Raw genomic sequence first — 17,858 nt, forward strand, 5'->3', positions numbered from 1 at the left:
CTTCCAGTCCCTGGATGCACCATATACTATGGAGACTACTATGGAGCTATGAAGGCTAAATGTACCAATTGGGGAAGCCACTGCTTCAAGTGGAGCATAGACAATTTTACTAGTGGTAGGCAAGGGAAAAGTGCACACAAGTCTGAGTCCAGCAAAAAGGCAAAAATCTGGGATGTGCACGCAAAAAAGCAGATTACCTACAGGCAGGCTATTCCAGAGCTTGGTTGAGTTAATGTGGGGTTTGCCCACCCAAACGTGAAAGGTTAAACTTTCTGTATTTGAGAAAAGTAACAGAAAACAAGATTAATGGTCTGGATGTAACCGGTGTATGTGTATATATTTCTAGCTGTCATGGACATTTCGAAGGAACAGCTGAAGGACAAAATTGATTCCCTTTCCCAGGGCTGGGTCTTCTCCATGAGAACTCGCAGAAGATCTCAAAGGCTCACTGTCCTGGAGGCCAAAGTGCAGACCCTGTATTGAGACACAAAGTATACCCTACTCACGTGGAACCAGGGTACTTACAATTAAACAGAAACAATGGTTGCTGTGAACACTCGATTAATATTTCAATATATAACCGCGCAATCGCAATAAAGCGGAGGTACAAAGATATCGGAGAGAAAAAGGGCGCGTTCACATCTCTTAACGGTATTAATTATATGAAGGGTAGTCCAATGAAGGGTTCAGTATGTCTCCCGAGTGGAAAAATCTCGCCCGTGATGAGTAGGAGACCTGCACTCGTCTGTCTCTGCTCGAACAATGTAAAGACTGATCGCTTCTCTCTGGCCTTGATTTATAGTCTTTATGCATGCCCTGCTGGCCGGGAGCGGCGCATGAGGGCAGACCTTGCTAAAGGATACTTTTCTCTTTCCAAACAGATCTCGTCTTCGAGATAGTTAGATATTAGCGTCAAGGTATAGTGATTGGCACATATTAAGGGGGCCATTGAAGTGTATAAAAAAATAAAGGGGGGTAAAAAGGGAGTTTTAATAGATGGCATTTGGTAGCATGAAGGGGATGTTCTCGGTCTATTAAAGGAAGTTGGATACTTGCATCAAGCGATTATGTAAGGGGCTGAGATGTGTGTAATGGAATGCTAAATAAAAATAATTGACATATTGTCTTACAAAGGAGATGTTCTTAGAGGGATTAGCCAGGGCTGTTTTAATGGTCCCAGCTGCTACGAAGCTGATGTGAGAGCTGTTCTGGCAAGTAATTTACATGTGCAGCGTATTTCCTATAGTCATTCTAGTTGCATTACATTTCAAATTCAGCAAGACCTTGTTACTGTATATCGGCATAGTAATATAACTTATTAAACATACATTGATGGATTTGTTTCTTGGCATAGCCATAGACAAGACAGGGTCAATTTATCACATCTAATGCTACTTGATCATACATCTTGATTACACAAATACATAGTCATGGTAAAGTAGAATCCTGTTTGTGTGTGACGTTGCTACTTGTGATACAAATAGTATTTTACAGATCAGGTGATGGGACAATGGGTTTACGTTAGTATAAACCAGCATTACCTTAATCTACTGTGTGCTCAGAACCACAAAAGGTATTGTGACAATAGTGGAAACTGACACTATCTAATCAGTAATATTTGGTGGTTAAGATCAATGGTAATAGAACTTCAGTTAGCCAAGGTAGACACGAACCCACGCCATTCTTTACTCGTGTTAAGTCCCTGATCAATTGACCTTTGTTCGCTCTATCCACTGGCATTCTAATCTTTGTAGTATATGGGTTAGATCACCCCCCTCCTTTTGGCAGGAACACTCTTACCACTACTTGCCACTTTAAATCGTCTGCAGTGTGTTTTTTTTTCTTTGTAGTGGGCTTCCAGAGGGGCACTGGGGAGGGAACACCTTATTCTCCTTCGGTGTTGATTTCTTTGTGTTTTGATTGGTTTGCTTGTTTGTCCTATGTAGGGTAATTGGCAGGGACACCAAATACAATATACTACATTCTGTGTAATGCAATTTGAGAAGACGTTGAGAGAATGTTTGATGTTCCCATACTCAAAGGTGTTCGTTTCAAAAGTTAGGACACCTGCTACACAGTTGCCACATCGAATATTGAACGGTACATAAGTTTCAGAAAATGCTACTCACATCACTGCAATGCCTTGCCCAGGGTTCTAAAAAATGGATAACCTGACAGTGCATATAGCAACAGCGAGAGGTAGTGGTATCCTGGAAAGAGGGTAAGAAACTGGTGAAAGATCACTTTCTTCAAGTGCAGCATAAAAGGTTGGATTCCTTGAGCTACTGCACATGCCTTAATACCTCTGGCATACTTGAAGCATCAGCAATGTCAGAATTGAAACTGTACATTCAAAAGCTACATGACAAGCTACTGCAAGAGGGCTGCTGTTAGTTTTTGGGAGGCATAGACACCTATTCTTTATTTTGGTATATTATGATAGTTTTTAACTTCTTATATTCCAAGGTAGTCTGTGTTGCCCTTCATTGAAACTACAAGCTGTAATGGTTTTTTTGGGGGGTGGGTGGGGATCTTGACCTGTTAGGCCTTGTATCTTTGGCATAGTTCTCCTATACATTTTGCCTTTAAACATCCTGTTTGGGACGGCCATGTGTGGGATGGCTCTTTCTGTTGTGGTGCATTTTTTGATGGATATCTTAATGAGTTATTGCCACTAACTGAACCACTATTATGTTAACAGAATACCGCTGTCCTGTCTGAGTTAAGCCTGCCAGCACTTTTGGTCTTTCACACATTGGTTTGATTGGAAAAATGTAGTAATTTCTATTTTTTAACTATGTTTAGCAACAGAGGCTTAGAGAATTGTCATCCTGTCTTACAAGGAGTTGGGTGTCTTTAAATCCCCTTTAAGCATACATTCATAAGGATCCTTGGTAAGGACTTTAGTATGATTCATGTGTACTTGAGTCATCTTAAGAAATTGTAGAGGCTGGTTAAGAAACTGACAAAAGATCACTTTCCCTGGGGAAAGCCTAGAAGGTAGTATGTCTTAAGCAACTGCTCATGCTTTAATATCTTTGGCGTACTTGAAGCTTCATCAGTGTCAGAATCTGAACTGTAAATTCAAAAGCTACACCACAAGCCACTGCAAGGAGGCTGGTGTTAGCTTTTGGGAGACATAGGCACCTGCAGTCACCTACTCTTTATTTGGGTATATTACGGTCATTCTTGACTTCCTTATATTCCTTGTAGTCCGATGTGTTTCACCTACATGACTACTACCATCTGTGATGGTTTGTGTTTTGTTGGGGGTGGGGGGGGCACAGGGTTGGTTCTTTGCCTGCTAGACCTGGCATCTTTGACGTGGTTCTCTAACTTTTTGCCTTCAAATCTCTTGGTAGCACAGTATTTGCCGGCACACTATTAGCCGGCTCTTCCTATTGTGTTGCATTTCTTTTGATGGGCATGTTAATGCGGTTATTGCCATTAACTGTACCTCTATGTTAAAATACTGCTGTCCAGTCTGAGTGAAGATTCGCAGAGCATATAGTCTTGTACAGATTGGTTTGTGTTGAAAACTTTAATAGATTTTTTAATATTTTAGAATGGTGATCTTGTCTAATATGGTGATGGTTGTCTTCAATTATTTTTAATACCTATGAGTAAGGATCCTGGGTAATTATTTTCAGTGATACATGTTACTTGAGTCATCATATGGAATTTTGCCCTCATTTGAAATCTGAATTACCTCTACAAAAGAACTCTTTTCTACAGTGCAGAAATTGAGTTAACTCCCTGATCAGAAAAATATAGCAACAGACCAAGACTTCTGCAACCGGCTGGCAGACAACTTTCAAGCAAAAGTTAACAGTCTTGGACCTTTTTCTATCTACCCGTCAGGAGTTGGGAGGACACTTAAATGCCCCCCCTCCACCATGATTGAGGGTCCGAGTGGTGAAGGTATGCTAGTAGTTTCTAGCTCTTGTCTGTATGCTTTCAACACTCTCTCAAACTCTGGTCATGACAATTCTCGGCCAAATGAGATCAGGCTCCCCCTTGGACCCTTGCCCCCCTAAGATCCTTCACCTGGCACTGGGGGTCACTACTAGCTATCTTACAGACATCTTTAACTGTATCTTCTCCAACGGGTATTTTCCGATCCCATGGAAGAAGGCATCCATCCTCCCACTCCTGAAAAACCAAACCTGGATAACACTGATCCAAGCAACTACAGGCCTATTTCCAAACTACCCCTTCCAGCTAAAGTCATAGAAAAGGCCATGAACACTGAACTCAACCGGTTCATAAAGGACAATAATCTCCTAGATGGGGCCCAATATGGTTTTAGAATCCAGCACAGAGCTGGACCTGATTAATGTGTCGGAGGAAATAAGAGAGGTCTTGGATAAGAGTGGAAAGACTGCCCTGATTCTTTTAGACCTCTCTGAGGCTTTCAAAATGGTGGATCATGATCTCCTAATAAACCGATTGTTTTCTGAGGGATCTTGGGCAAGGCTTTGGCCCTTCTGAAATCCTTTCTCCCTGACAGGGAGCAACGAGTGGAGCTTGGTGGATATACATAATCCGGGTTCACCTTTCTATGTGGGGTGCCACAGGGCTCCTCCTTGAGCCCTACACTTTTCAATGTATATGTTGCCCCCCCTTTGCTCTCTTATTAGGTCTCTCGGTTTCAAGACAGTGTCGTATGCCGATGACGCACAAATCGTAGCGTCCTTTTCAGGGGACTCAATGAATACTGCTTGGAGATTTCAGGATTGTATGCGCAAAGTTGGGCATTGGATGTCCCAAAACTGCTTGAGGTTGAACACCGGGAAAACCGAGGTACTCCTGTTTGGGCGAGATACCTCTTTTTGGCAACCCAACTGGTGGCCTCAGGAAATGGGAGAGATTCCTACTTCCACCTCCAAGGTGAAAAATCTAGGAGTCTATTTTGACACCAAGTTGTCCTTCGAGGGGCAAATAAATGCACTTATCTCCGCATGTTTTTACTCGACCAAAATTATCAGGAAAATTCTCCCCTACATCCCATTAGAACTTCGGAAATTGGTGGTTACAGCCTTGATCCTGTCTAGAATAGATTAGTGTAGTGGGCTGTTTTTAAATATACAGTCACGTCTCCTCAACAAATTGCAAGTTGTCCAACACAGCAGCTCGCCTTTTACTTGACATTCCAAAACATCAATCAGTGGCCCATGCCCTTCCAATTCTGCACTGGCTTCCAGTTAAAAGAAGGATTGAATTCACGGCCCTCTATCGCCTTCAAAGCAATGCATGGCCTGGGCCCGGAATATTTCGCAGACAAATTCAAGTGGTATATTCCAGAGAGGCAGCTGCGCTCTGTGACCGCTGCAAATCTGTTGATCCCCTGGGTCAAGACGGCTCCCTGGGGGTGGGGGGGTAGAAGCTTTATTTTGGGCACAGCCAGAAGGTGAAATTCCCTCCCACTGACACTAAAGACAGAAAATAATCTACTGGGATTTCGTAAACTTAAAAAAAAGAGTAGCTTTTTAACAACTAGCCCATCACAGCATGTTCATTTTCCACTCTGGTCAGTATATCGGGGGGGAGCCGCCGCGCCTAGAAACTTCCGGGTATTAGCGCACGTTATAAATTAAATTTTCATTTCATTACTCAATATCTGCAAATTGAAAGCCCGCATATTGCACTGTACAATAAAGTTTAAGAAAATGTCCCTTAAAAATCACTGCAACAACTTGCCCAGGGTTCCAAATAATTGATGACCGTGGATAGGTGGACAGTGAGAAGCAGAGGTAGCCTGAAAAGAGATCACTTTCCTTGATGGTAGCCTAGAAAGTAGGATGCCTTTAGCAACTGCCCATTCTCGAATACCTCTGACATACTTGACTTTTTCATCAATGTCCGAATTGGAACTATACTTCCAAAAGCTAGATGAGAAGGCTCTGCAAGGAGGCTGGTGTTAGCTTTTGGAAGGCATATACACCTGCCACCACCTACTGTTTTTATTTGGGTATATTATAAAAGTTCTTGACTTCTTATATTCCAAGGTAGTCAGATGTGTTGCCCCTTGATTATTACTACCAGCTCTTATTGCCTGTTTTGTTTTGTTCCTGGCATGTTAGAACTGGCATCTTTGGCGTGGTAACCTCTTACCTTCAACCCTCCTATTTTTACTGGCTCTGTTAGCGGGTTACTGTTTGTTGGACGGCTCCCTCCACTGTGGTGCATTTCTTTTAACCTCTTCAGTGCCCATGACGAGATAGTCTCGTCATGGAGCACGGTTGCGCTGTGCCCATGACGAGACTATCTCGTAACGAACCCCACCCACTAATACAACGCCCGGAACAGGAGGGGGAAAGGGCGTGGCACAGAAGGGGTTAATAGACCTCTTAATGCTGTAATTGCTGCTAACTGTACATGTATTATGTTAACAGAATACTGCAGTTGTCTCTGATTTAAGCCTACTGGAGCTTTTGGTCTTGTACACATTGGTTTATGTGTTTAAAAAATCTTTTAATATTGTTAAAAGACTTTGTTCAGTCAAATAGGCTTAGGCAATATGATCCTATCTGACCAGGTATTGTACGTTTTGAAGCCATTTCAAGACATATATTCATAAGGATTTTTTCAATGATTCATGTGTACCTGTTTCACTTGGGGAATTTTTCCCTCATTCAAAATATGAATTTTATTACTAATTATCTGCAAGTCAAGCCCACATATTGAGGTGTACCTTAAACTTTCCGAAAATTACACACAGATCAGTAATATCATGTCCACGGTTCCAAAAAATTGATAAGTCAGTGGGTAGAGTGACCATGAGGTACAGGTTGCTGGAAAAGAGAGGTTAAGAAACTTGTGAAAGATCATTTTCCCCGGAGGGTAGCATAGAAGATGGGTCAACTTGAGCAACTGCCCATTCCTTAATAGGACCCTGCTCACCACGGCAGTCACTTTCAAAACCATGAAGAGCAGTCACTCCAGACCACACTCTGACCCCTGCTCGCAACACATCTTCCACAGAGCCACCACTTCCATCACCCCGAATTACATTTCACCATCAGCTGCTCCATCAAGACCACCACCTTTGCTGATGACTGGAAACACGCCGAGATCAACCCCCTGCTAAAGAAACCATCCACCGACCAGACCGACCTTAAGAATTTCTGTTCTATCTCCCTGCTCAGCCAAGGTCGTTGATGGCCATCAACACCCTACTCAGTGTTTATCGCAGTCAACCACATCCTGAACTCTTCTCAATCGGGCTTCAAGTACTGAGACCGCCCTCCTCGCTGCCACGGATGACAACTGCTCCCTCCTTGACCAGGGACCAACAGAAGCCATCCTCCTCCTGGACCTCTCAGCTGCCTTCAATACTGCCTCTCACCTAAGCATGAGACTCCATGATGCTGGCATCTGTGACAAAGCACTGGACTGGATCCATTCCTTCCTCACAGGAAGAATACAGTGAATCAGACTACCACCGCTCCTCTCAGAACCCACTAAGATTGGCTGCAGAGGCCCCATGGCTCCTCTCTGAGCCCCACCCTCTTCAGACTCTACATAGCCCCACTCGCGGCTATAGCTTGAACCATAGACTCTACATACACTCCTATGTCGACAACATGTGAATCCAATTCCACCCTGTAATTCCCATATGGGCAAGTTAGTGGTGTTAACATTTGTATGTAGGCTACGTGTTTAAAGAAAATCAGACTGTAAAGAACTGAGTGTTGTGATGTGTTCTGATGTCCAACAGGAAGTGGAAAAAATCAGGACTTGTCAAGGTATAAAGCACTGTAAAGCATTGTGCATAATCTGGTATGTATGTCCTGCAAAAATTCAAAAATCCCATAAGAAAATAATTTTTTTTTTTCAGTGTGCATGGTGGCTGTAATTGAGCAAACTTTTTCAGAAAATGAGGGCAAGACGGTTCCTCTCCTTTTTAATTTCAGATCCTAAGAAAAGGACACAGAAAAGCTGTGTAAAATTTTTTGAAGTTAGATTTGTAAACCAGTTCAGAAAATCACAAAAATATTGATCGTCTTGCTAATTGGGGGCTCAATTCATCACATCTGTGAGTTAGATATCATCAACATAGGAAAGCACATCGGGGTCGAGCTCATGGAGAATCAACACAATGCATGCTTCAAAGACTCCCGGGCTGTTCTTATAGCCCTTAGGAAGTCAGGTGTAGCACCTGCAAGGGTGCTAAATGCTGACCAGTCACGGCTCTCAGGAGCCAAATTTGATAGAAAAAAACATTGGAAATGCCCAATGTGGTTTTGTATTTCTTACGGATGATATTATTAATCCACACCGTACTATGGATATTTATCACTGCAAATGAACGAGTATGGCTATTCAAATGTGTTTGATATAATCCTATACGATAGGAGCCATCAGGTTTCACAACGGGGAAAAAGAGGTATATTAATTTGAGAGATGCAGGGTTCTATTATTTCCTGGTACTCAAGTTGAGAAAGGATTTCTAGAACAGGAGCTTTACCATCCCATAGGACACTGTGGCTGAATGTGAAGTGTAGACCGTATAGGAATAGCATGTTCAGGGGAATCCTTATCCCAACACGTGTGATTACAGTAAAGAACTGGGGCCAAAGCAAGGGCCCATTCAAATACATATTTGACCTTGTCTAGCATGAGGTGTGAGAAAGAAGGTAGAATAACTATCTCACCTTGTGGACAAGCAAGAACAAAAGGTGGGGGCCAATCGACCTCCGCCTATAGAATATCTTAAGAAGTAGTCAAGCTGTCCCAAAAGATTGCTTTAATGGTGAGTTGAATATCACACTCAATTTGGATTTCCAAGTGATAGTCTGTCCGGAGTGGTTACGGGGTGTCCGTTGTTTCAGTTGTTTCAATTGTAATGAAGGCATCAGTTGCTTTCATTACCAGAAATTAGTGGAGATTCCAGCTGATTATGGTGAGCTCTGTCGCACTGTTGAGGGTCACTTCCCAACTCCTGTTCAGGAGGAGGGATCTCATTATGTGGCATATCTAGCTGGCAATTCTACATCTCTTGAAAGGTGCGTTATATGGAAGTGGCCTGTCCTCCTTTATCTTCACATCAGACGAGTTTTGTCTCTGTTTTCAGTTGCACATACTCTCTCTTGTCTGAGATCAGATCACCCTCTGTCGTACTGTTGGTCAGAAGATTCCTGAAAGGAACAAGGAGAGCTCATATCAGAAATCTGTTAACTATCAGGAGTCTTGGAATTGTAACTTCTCCGAGGACTCTGGGGATGGGGTACCTCCATGTTGTCTTGTTTTTAGTTGCTTAGTCCCATGATTTATTAGAGACCAGGGCTGACGTAGTGTCCTTATTAGAACTATGCTTGCCAAGAGGTTGTATGGCATGTGTGGTTCCCAAACTAGGAAACTACCATCACAACGCAGGCATTACGACGTTATGATTTTACAATGCATTTTGCAGAATAAATTACAATGCATGCCATTACAATGCATTTATGGCAAGTTTGATAGGTAAGTTTTTATATTGGAAGAATGTTAAAGACAGTGGTTTCATTTGCTTTTGGTTTAGTTTGTGTTTTAAAAAAATAATTTTAAATATATAATAGATGTGAGAGAAATGAGGGTTTTGGGTGGGCCAGTGTTTTAATACTCAGTTTTTCATTTTAATGCTTGGGCATTCATTTAATGTTTTTATGTAGTTAAAACCAATATTAAACTCTTGGAGGGAGTAAACTTACTCTCCGGTATGGGATGTGTGAGCTATTGGGTTATTGGATGGGGTAGTGAATCAATACTCTGGCATTAATTTTAATGCATTTATTTTAGTTTTTAATACAGTTCTTATCTTCTTTAAAGTTAGAAATAAATACTCTTGGGTGTATAACACCCACCCTCTGGCATGGGGTGTCGGGGAAATGGGGGGGGTTTGGGTGGGGAAATATATAATACGGTGGCATTAATTCAAGTACTTGGTTATTCATTTATTTTTACATATTTATTAATATCATTGTTTTTTTTTTTTAAATCACCAAAATACTTTTTGGTGTGTACCACCCACTGGCACTGGATATGTGGGAAGGGGTGGCGGAGTGTATTGTTACTCTGTATTAATTTTCGTACCTGAGTAATTTGAAATCCATTAATAAATAATGCATTTAAAAGATGTTTAGCATTGGGGACATGCAATATCCCTTTTGTATTTAAATAAACTCTAAATAAAACACACTTTAAGATGTGGGGAAAATATATTGAAATCATTTTTTAAAACAGATTAAACCTATCCATATAACTTGGTTTATTTAAAAAATATTTAATTGTGCAATTAAAATTATGCATATCATAGTAAAAATATTAGTGTCATTATTTTTTTTATTTCCTTATATTTTTCATCAACCTGTTGTAGACAATGTTTAGAAGCACTTTACCATGCTTTTCCATTTAGTTCAATGGGAGAATTTTTCCTTATTTCCTTTTTACATTCAGTTCACGTGCAGTTGTGTGTAGGTTTCTACAGTCGGTGGAGCATTGGGATCAAGATCGGAAGCAAGGTAGAGCTGTGGTCATGTAAGTTAAAATACATTTATTAAACAGATTACATGTGGGCTACTTTATTGTAAGGAGAGTTGAGGGAAGTAGTTAGATGCAAGTTAGTAGTAAATTTTATTTTTTGAATGTTTTAACCACGTTTTCCTTCCTCTGCAGCTAGGGGTTGTAGGACCACATTGGGCTGATTATATTTTTTATTTTGTGGTTAAAATAAACCCCTTCATTTTGACAAAGAATAGGATTTCTCTGAAACCAAATGAGAGAAAAAAACATTTTGACTATGTGCACCATTTGATTTTGGGACATCGCTTCAAAGGATATGGATTGAATACTATTGTCTGGACAGTGGATTTGATAAATGGATTTGTTGAGTTTTTTTAACATATTTTTCATGATTTTGTTTTGGGGGCTGCATTTTTTTTAGTCTATTCCGAAATGTTCCTGCAGTTTTGTTGGAAAAAATGGCTATGCCAATCTGCCTTCTTTGTTAGCTTACAACGGGATTTGGATACCTACATAGAATATGGATTTGTTACTTTGGATTATTGGCGCGCTCAAGACTCTTGGTGAAGTGTGGGTATTTATAAATCGCCAAGACTTGAAGAAAAGACAACTTCTGTTAAGAAGCCCGACATTCCTTTAATTAGGAAAAATTATTATAAAATGTAGAACTAATTTCTTCCAAAAACTGAAACAGGCAAGTAAGATATAATAGGTATTTGTCTTTGTTAGAAATTTAGTATGCGTGCAATGTTGTCTAGGTAGTCTGAAGCCGCCATCAACTAAAATTGTTGAATTTTACCGAGTAGTCGCTCGTACCTTTCTTTTGTTCTTTTTGAAACATGTGGGTTCAGACTACCTGTCAACATATTTGAGAGTGCGCTTGAATGCATGCCTTGACTCGATGGTCATGTCTAATTGGGACCCTCTGCTATGGAAGATTAAAAAGGAATTGGATAGGATGGAAGGTCTTCACTTATCAATGCTGGGAAGTTGTAATGTTCTAAAAATTATCATATTACCAAAGGTTCTTTGTTTTTTTAGGGCAGTCCCACTTGAAATTACAAGAAAGCAGATTGAGACTGCAGTCTATCTGCAGTAGTTTTCTGTGGGCAAAGGGAAAACCTCGTCTAGCTTGGAAATCTATGACCCTTCCTCGTGAACGAGGAAGCTGGGCAGTTCCTAACTTTCAGTTTTATTATTGGGCTTGCCTACTGCAGTATGTGGGAATTTTATTGGTTTGGGCAAATGAGGAAAACCTAGAAGACACTCCTTATATTTTTCCACTGCTACTGGGCTCTACGGCAGAGAGAACTTTCTTTAAAATCCTCGAGCCCAGTTACTATAAAAAAAAACAATTTAAGTTGCTTCAGGCCGCCCACAAGGCCTGGCTTCAGATTAGGCGACATCTGAAGATCGGCAGGATTCATTATTACACCCCTACGGATGCCACAGCTTTATTACCAGCTATTTTCTTGGATGGTATCATGAACAGATAGAGTGCAAAGGAATTTTGATTTTAGGAAACCTAGTAGACAGTAGTGGTACTAGGACATATACTTCATTAATGGCTAATTACAATCTTCCCAAAGCAGATCTTTTCAAACATTTACAGATTCGGGACTATCTGAGCAAAAGAGGGGATGCCTCACGCCTAGCACAGAAAAATAATCTTTTAGAAGTTGTGAAGGGCGGGGGAAAAATCAGAAATGTATATCAAGCACTTACGGAAATACAAAAGGATGATGTGGAGGCACAAAATGCTAAATGGAATGCCAGGCTGTCTGTAGAGGGTAATATTTTACAAGAATCTATTACATTAGCTGATCAACTTCTAATATCTTCCAACCTAAAAACACACCAGTATAAAACTGTTTAATTTGTATTATACACCGGCGAAAATTGCACGTTGGGGGTTGGGGATTAATGAGGATAAATGTACCCGGTGCGAGAAGGATCAGGCAGATCTAGTTCACATGTTTGCCACATGTCCAGGTCTAAAATCATTGATTAATAGGATGCAGACCTTTTTAACGGAAGTCAAAAGGAAGAAATTCCCTTGGATATCTTAATATCTAAACGTGAAAGCATAACACACCAGATAATCAGCAGTAATAGAGAAGAAAAGAAAATAGAAAGATATAAAGGTATTAGCCCAAGCAATGAACTAAGCATCAAGTCACCAATAAATACAAAATTTATTAGCACAATTCATTTGTTGTGCATACAAACCATGATACATGAAAACAATCTATTTATACAATAAATTAAAACAAGCAAAAATTAGTCTCCTGCATGTGTTGATATGCTCAGTAAATAAAAATGCAGAGAAGTCTAAAGAAAATTTTGTTTAAAACAATCCCTGAGAGAAAAGAGAATTAGACACTACATTAAGTCATTGTAAAAAACACATTCACCAAAAGAAAATTGACTGTAGCTTGATAATTTTTCCTCCTTTAGTATCTAATGAACCAAGGCAAACAACGAATTGTGTATATAATTGCGTCTGCATTTCGATGGTATTAATAGATTTCGACCATCTTTATCAAGACATATATATTTTTCTCTCAATGTGATAATTCCTGATATGTCAGGTGAGCCTGTCTAAGTAATTCAAGGCTTGAAGCATAACATTTATCTTTGCCATCTGTTATGGCTCAGGTACTTATAGACCAACACCTTGTATTGTGTCCGCTTTTGTATAGAACACCACCATATATCCAACAGCTATAAGTAAGCGATGGAATTTCCCACTCAAACTGATCGTGTTGTTGTGTCAAAAACATGCATGTCCAGCTGATTGTAAGATATCGAAGCAGCGTCGATTGGGTATTTATAATATCCCGTCCTAACTTGTTATCGGGAGCGTGTAGCTTCCAATGTCTGCATATAATTGTTAAAATTCAGTTGGCGCCCTTCATAAATTAGGCCTAGTGTGCCTTCTGAAAAAATATCATGTCCTCGTCTTCCGAGTCGCCAGCCTCCTTTCTAGAGTAACGGAGGTCACAGGGGTGCAGATTATAATCACCCCAATAGTTATGTTGCTGGGGGTGCTAGAGGATATGTCTGCACAGGGAATGTATACAATCAGATATTTAATATATATTGCTGTCGCTGTGGCAAGATTATGTATAACCTCACTGTGGAAAGGAAGGCTATTTGCTATATGCAAACTAGAAACCAACCTATATGCTATCAAAGGGCTACAGAAGCGAAGTCTGGGGGCTAAAAATCTGGGGGGCTTTAACTGAAATTGAGACACCTGCAATATAAAATCATATGTAGGCCCCATTTTTCGGAAGGATCCTAATCTGTCTAGTTAAAGTCTCTTGCTCCCTCTATAAATGTAGTTGTAGGCTATTTGCAAACTACTATTTATTTTCTTTAGTCTATCCTTTTGATACTTGCTTATCCGTACCTAGAATTTAATTAATGTGCAAGGGGCTTAAACTACAAGGTTGGGTCCTATATATGTATATATGTTATCTCAGAGTGTACAAATGTTATTTTTCTCGCATATCCTCCCACTTGACTATCTCTCTTGTGTTTTTATGTCTTATGTTTGCTATATTTTGATGCTTTCTGTAATTGTCTACTGGATTAATACAAATATTTTTAAAAGAAATTTAGTATGGGTGCAATGTTGTCTAGGAAGTCTGAAGTCGCCATCAACAAAAAATGTTGACTTTGACCCATTAGTCGCTCCGACATTTCTTTTGTTCTTTTTGAAACATGTGGGTTCAGACTACCTGTCAATGATGGTGCTATTCTCATTTCTTGGAAACTTTGCTCCTTTGTCAAATTTTCTAAGCAATAATTAGTTCGGGTGAGGTTTTCAAATTGATGTGTTGTAGTTGTCATCCCTCTATTACATTAGCCTGCACACCTCCCACTAAATAGGTTGTGAAACAGTTGCACCATTCATCAGGGAACCTTGGCTTCCTCATGCCACCCGATCTGTTTAGATGGCCAATCCATGTGTCCTCCAAGTCATTTAGTAAGTGAGCCAATTTGTCATTGTTCGTTGTAAAATACTCTGATTCAGTAATTGAGGTTTAGAATTCATCCACACTAATCGAAAGTAGAAAGCATAATGCAGTTAGTTTCTTAAATTCATACTGAGGTTTACTGTCTAAAATGTAATCCTCAACTAAGGATGTATTTGGGATTTTCTTCAATAGGCATGTGAAAAGAGAAAAAAATATTCTTGAATTTGAGTATTTGGATATAATTTAGTAATGGTGTTAATCATTGGTATTTCCAAATCTATTATTTTTTTAGATCTTTGAGTGTTTTAGATTTTGCCAAATTTAGTGTATGTTGAGGTTTGCTTATCAGGTAGTAAGCTGTACGCTAAAGGAACTGTAGTGTTATTGATATTGGCATGAATAGTGGATATTTGAGTGAATGGATTGGGTGTGTATTTAAAGGTACCATCCATAAATCCAAATATCACTATTCTCCAAAAGTAACAAGGGTATGGTGTTTTTAAGATTAGTATCCATTTCTGAGGGTTTTTGCTGTCAGGCAAAAGTGAAGTTTCATTAGTAAAGCTTACAATAAGTTCAGTGGGAATGTACATGTCTGAGTCTGTCTGGGGTGTTAATCGTTGTCAGTTATTTTCCTGTTTTTTTTCTTTGTAAATTCTGCTGAGATTAGGAATTATGAGCATAGAACTTGCCATATGCATGGGAATGTGCTGGGATACCTGCCTCAAAACCAAGCCATAGGATTCATTGATTGTGAATGCCAAAGTTTTGATTTGCTGGATGTTCTTTCTAACCTCAATCTCCATTTCAGAACTGTTATGCTCAATGGTTTTTCAACCGTGTCACCAAGAGTAACCGCTCTGCCTGTGCATTGGGGTGCATATTACTGCACACAACTCCAATGACTCCTGTATTCAGTTAGTCTCTCCTTACAATAGAATAGCCACCGTACCTTAGCAGTTGATTGCCTCTGTTAGATCGGATGTAGGTTGCCTCTCTTCCTGTTGCCATATTGTGTTTGCCTCTAAAACAAGATGGGAAAAGTAATTTTGTTTTATAGTGTTTACAAATAGAAATGTTTATTTGTTAAAACTTGTAAAGAAAATGTGGTTATTACTTTACTGCCTATTGACGTTGCTAAGAACATGGTATTTATTCTGTTGCTGGACTCTGACTCGGCTAACTCTGACTCTGCTAACTGGTTTTGCCAACTATGATTTTGCACTCTAATTTGTAGTTGACGCCTATTAAAAAGACTGTTTTTTAAATTCTTAATGTCTGTTTTTACCTTTGTATGTTTCTTTAGACCTTTGATGGTTCAGGTGTTCTTCCAGTAGATATTATAGCATTGAATTACTCCCTTCTGAGTGTGGTTGTGCCTCTAAGGAAAAGTTGACATATAGATATTCAAAATTATTCTTATCCACAGTACAACCTTTTTAAAAAAATGTTTTGCTTTCTATTTAAAAAAAAAAAAGAAAAAAATATTTTTGATTTCTAACAAACCATCTGGTATGAGCACTTGACATAGAGAAATAGCATTGACTATTTCCCCACCCCATCCTACAGCTCCAGTTGAAATCCACACTGCTTTCTATTTTTAAACTGATGGTGGTTTGTGATTTTGTTGGAGCTCAAGATACATTTTTGGGTTTGTTTGGGTTGAAAAAGTAGGTTTCGCAAATATTTCACCTCTCAAGGTCTCTATCTTATTTTAATTGTTTATTTTTTTTATTTTACAACTGCTGATGAGAATGGATTTGATTCCAAATGATTTTATTTGGTCCTTTCTGATGGGTAACGTGCATGTCTTGTGGAAAAGAAAAAATGTATTGTCTGTGTGTTTTATTGTAAATGCATGAAGAATTGATAACCAGAATGTAGAGCAATGTCAAACATTCATGCCAGTACAGAGATCTGGGCCTAAATCCATCATTGTTGTGCTTCCCAAGCCGTTTCAGTTTTAACTCCGCCATATGTAAATAAGCCTTGACCCTGAAACCAGTCCCAGGGTGCTTGTTTCTTGTCTAGGGAAGACTAGGCCTGGCTGTTCGGTCTGGACTATTCCTATATGGCACAGGGTCAAGATTGATTTGCATATGGTTATTTCTGAACTGGGTGGCAAAGTGAACTTAAGAACAATGATGGATTGAACCCAGATCTGTGACTGGGGGTGAGTGTCTGAAAAGTTCCAGGGCTCCGTCCATCTCCTTGTGTTTGTTTTTTTCTAAATGCATTACATTTCATGGCCTACAACTGACAAACACCGTACCTGGGCCAGCACCCGTTGGAGTTGGAATAGTAATTTGCAGCCCACCACTGACCAGAAACTTCCCTGAGGCCAGCACTTGGTGGAGTTGTAATAGTAATTTTGCCCCACACCACTGACCATCACCTTTCCTGAGGTAAAGGTTTTTTTAGTGTATTTTTTAAGTTAAAAAAATGTTTATTACAAACTTAGTGGTTAGCCTCTAGGTATTGTATTTCAATTATAAGGCTGTTGGTTTGTGTTCAAAATCTGTGAATTTGTACGATATTTACAATTAATGTTGGGTTTGGAAATTATTGGTGTTCTTAGTAAGTGTTTTTTATGTTTGTTTCATTTACTGGAGTCAATAAGTAACAGTGTCTGTCTAGGAAGCTGTTGTTTTTCCCCTCACAACTCAACAGCATGTGGTCACCATGAAAGTTAGCACGAAATGGTGGTTGGCTGAATTTATATATTTTTTATGTGTTTTCCAAAATTTAAAAAACATTTTTTTTATATATATTTTTTCACGTGATGCAGCATCTGCCAGAATGTATGTTTCTGTTGTGAAAAAAAAGGGTTCCCTTTGTTCCTTAGAACAACCATTTTGTGAAGATCTTTCTTGTACTGGTTGAGTGAAGATAGAGGAAGGACACCAGTGTTGTATTTGGAATGAACACACTTTGTTTCCAAATGCCATAGAGTATTTTAGCATAAAAAATGTTTCTGCTTCTTTGGAGTACTTTACTTCAGGGAATGTTTTTCAGTTTTGACATTTTCTGCAAATATTTTGTTTAATTTTTCCTGTATTTTAGGGGGACATTAAAAAGCATATTTGGTTGGTTTTGTAGGATGCGTTGTGATTGTATACGTTGTAAAGACATTTTTACTGTACTTCTATTGGGGATGCTTTATAATGGTATGCATTGTGAAAAAAAGAGTTGTGATGGGAGGTGCGCTGTAAAGTCTTTGTTGTAGAAACATGCGTTGTAATGTCCTAGTCTTCCAAACTATTGCATCTTAAAGACTTGTATACATTAGCAATAATACCTGGCAATTAACCTTTGTGGTTGGATACTGCCACCATGGCAAGTTGCTGGCATAGAGGCAAAGACGCTGTT

The 17,858-nt window shown here is 39.5% G+C and overlaps 1 long non-coding RNA gene across 8 annotated transcripts in view; it reads left to right on the forward strand.

Moving 5' to 3' along the window:
• The window catches only part of LOC146812328 (uncharacterized), a 192,921-nt gene that overhangs the window by 157,467 nt on the left and 17,596 nt on the right, over positions 1–17,858 (forward strand). For 7 of the 8 annotated variants that reach the window (XR_014965907.1, XR_014965905.1, XR_014965903.1 and 4 more), the window contains one exon: positions 10,438–10,518. The exons of the other annotated variant lie outside the window; for it this stretch is intronic. This is a non-coding gene — a long non-coding RNA (uncharacterized LOC146812328). The remainder of the gene's footprint in view (positions 1–10,437; positions 10,519–17,858) is intronic. 8 annotated transcript variants of the gene reach the window in all.

The sequence above is a fragment of the Triturus cristatus genome, chromosome 7 (assembly GCF_964204655.1).
Source record: "Triturus cristatus chromosome 7, aTriCri1.1, whole genome shotgun sequence".
Classification (NCBI taxonomy): domain Eukaryota; kingdom Metazoa; phylum Chordata; class Amphibia; order Caudata; family Salamandridae; genus Triturus; species Triturus cristatus.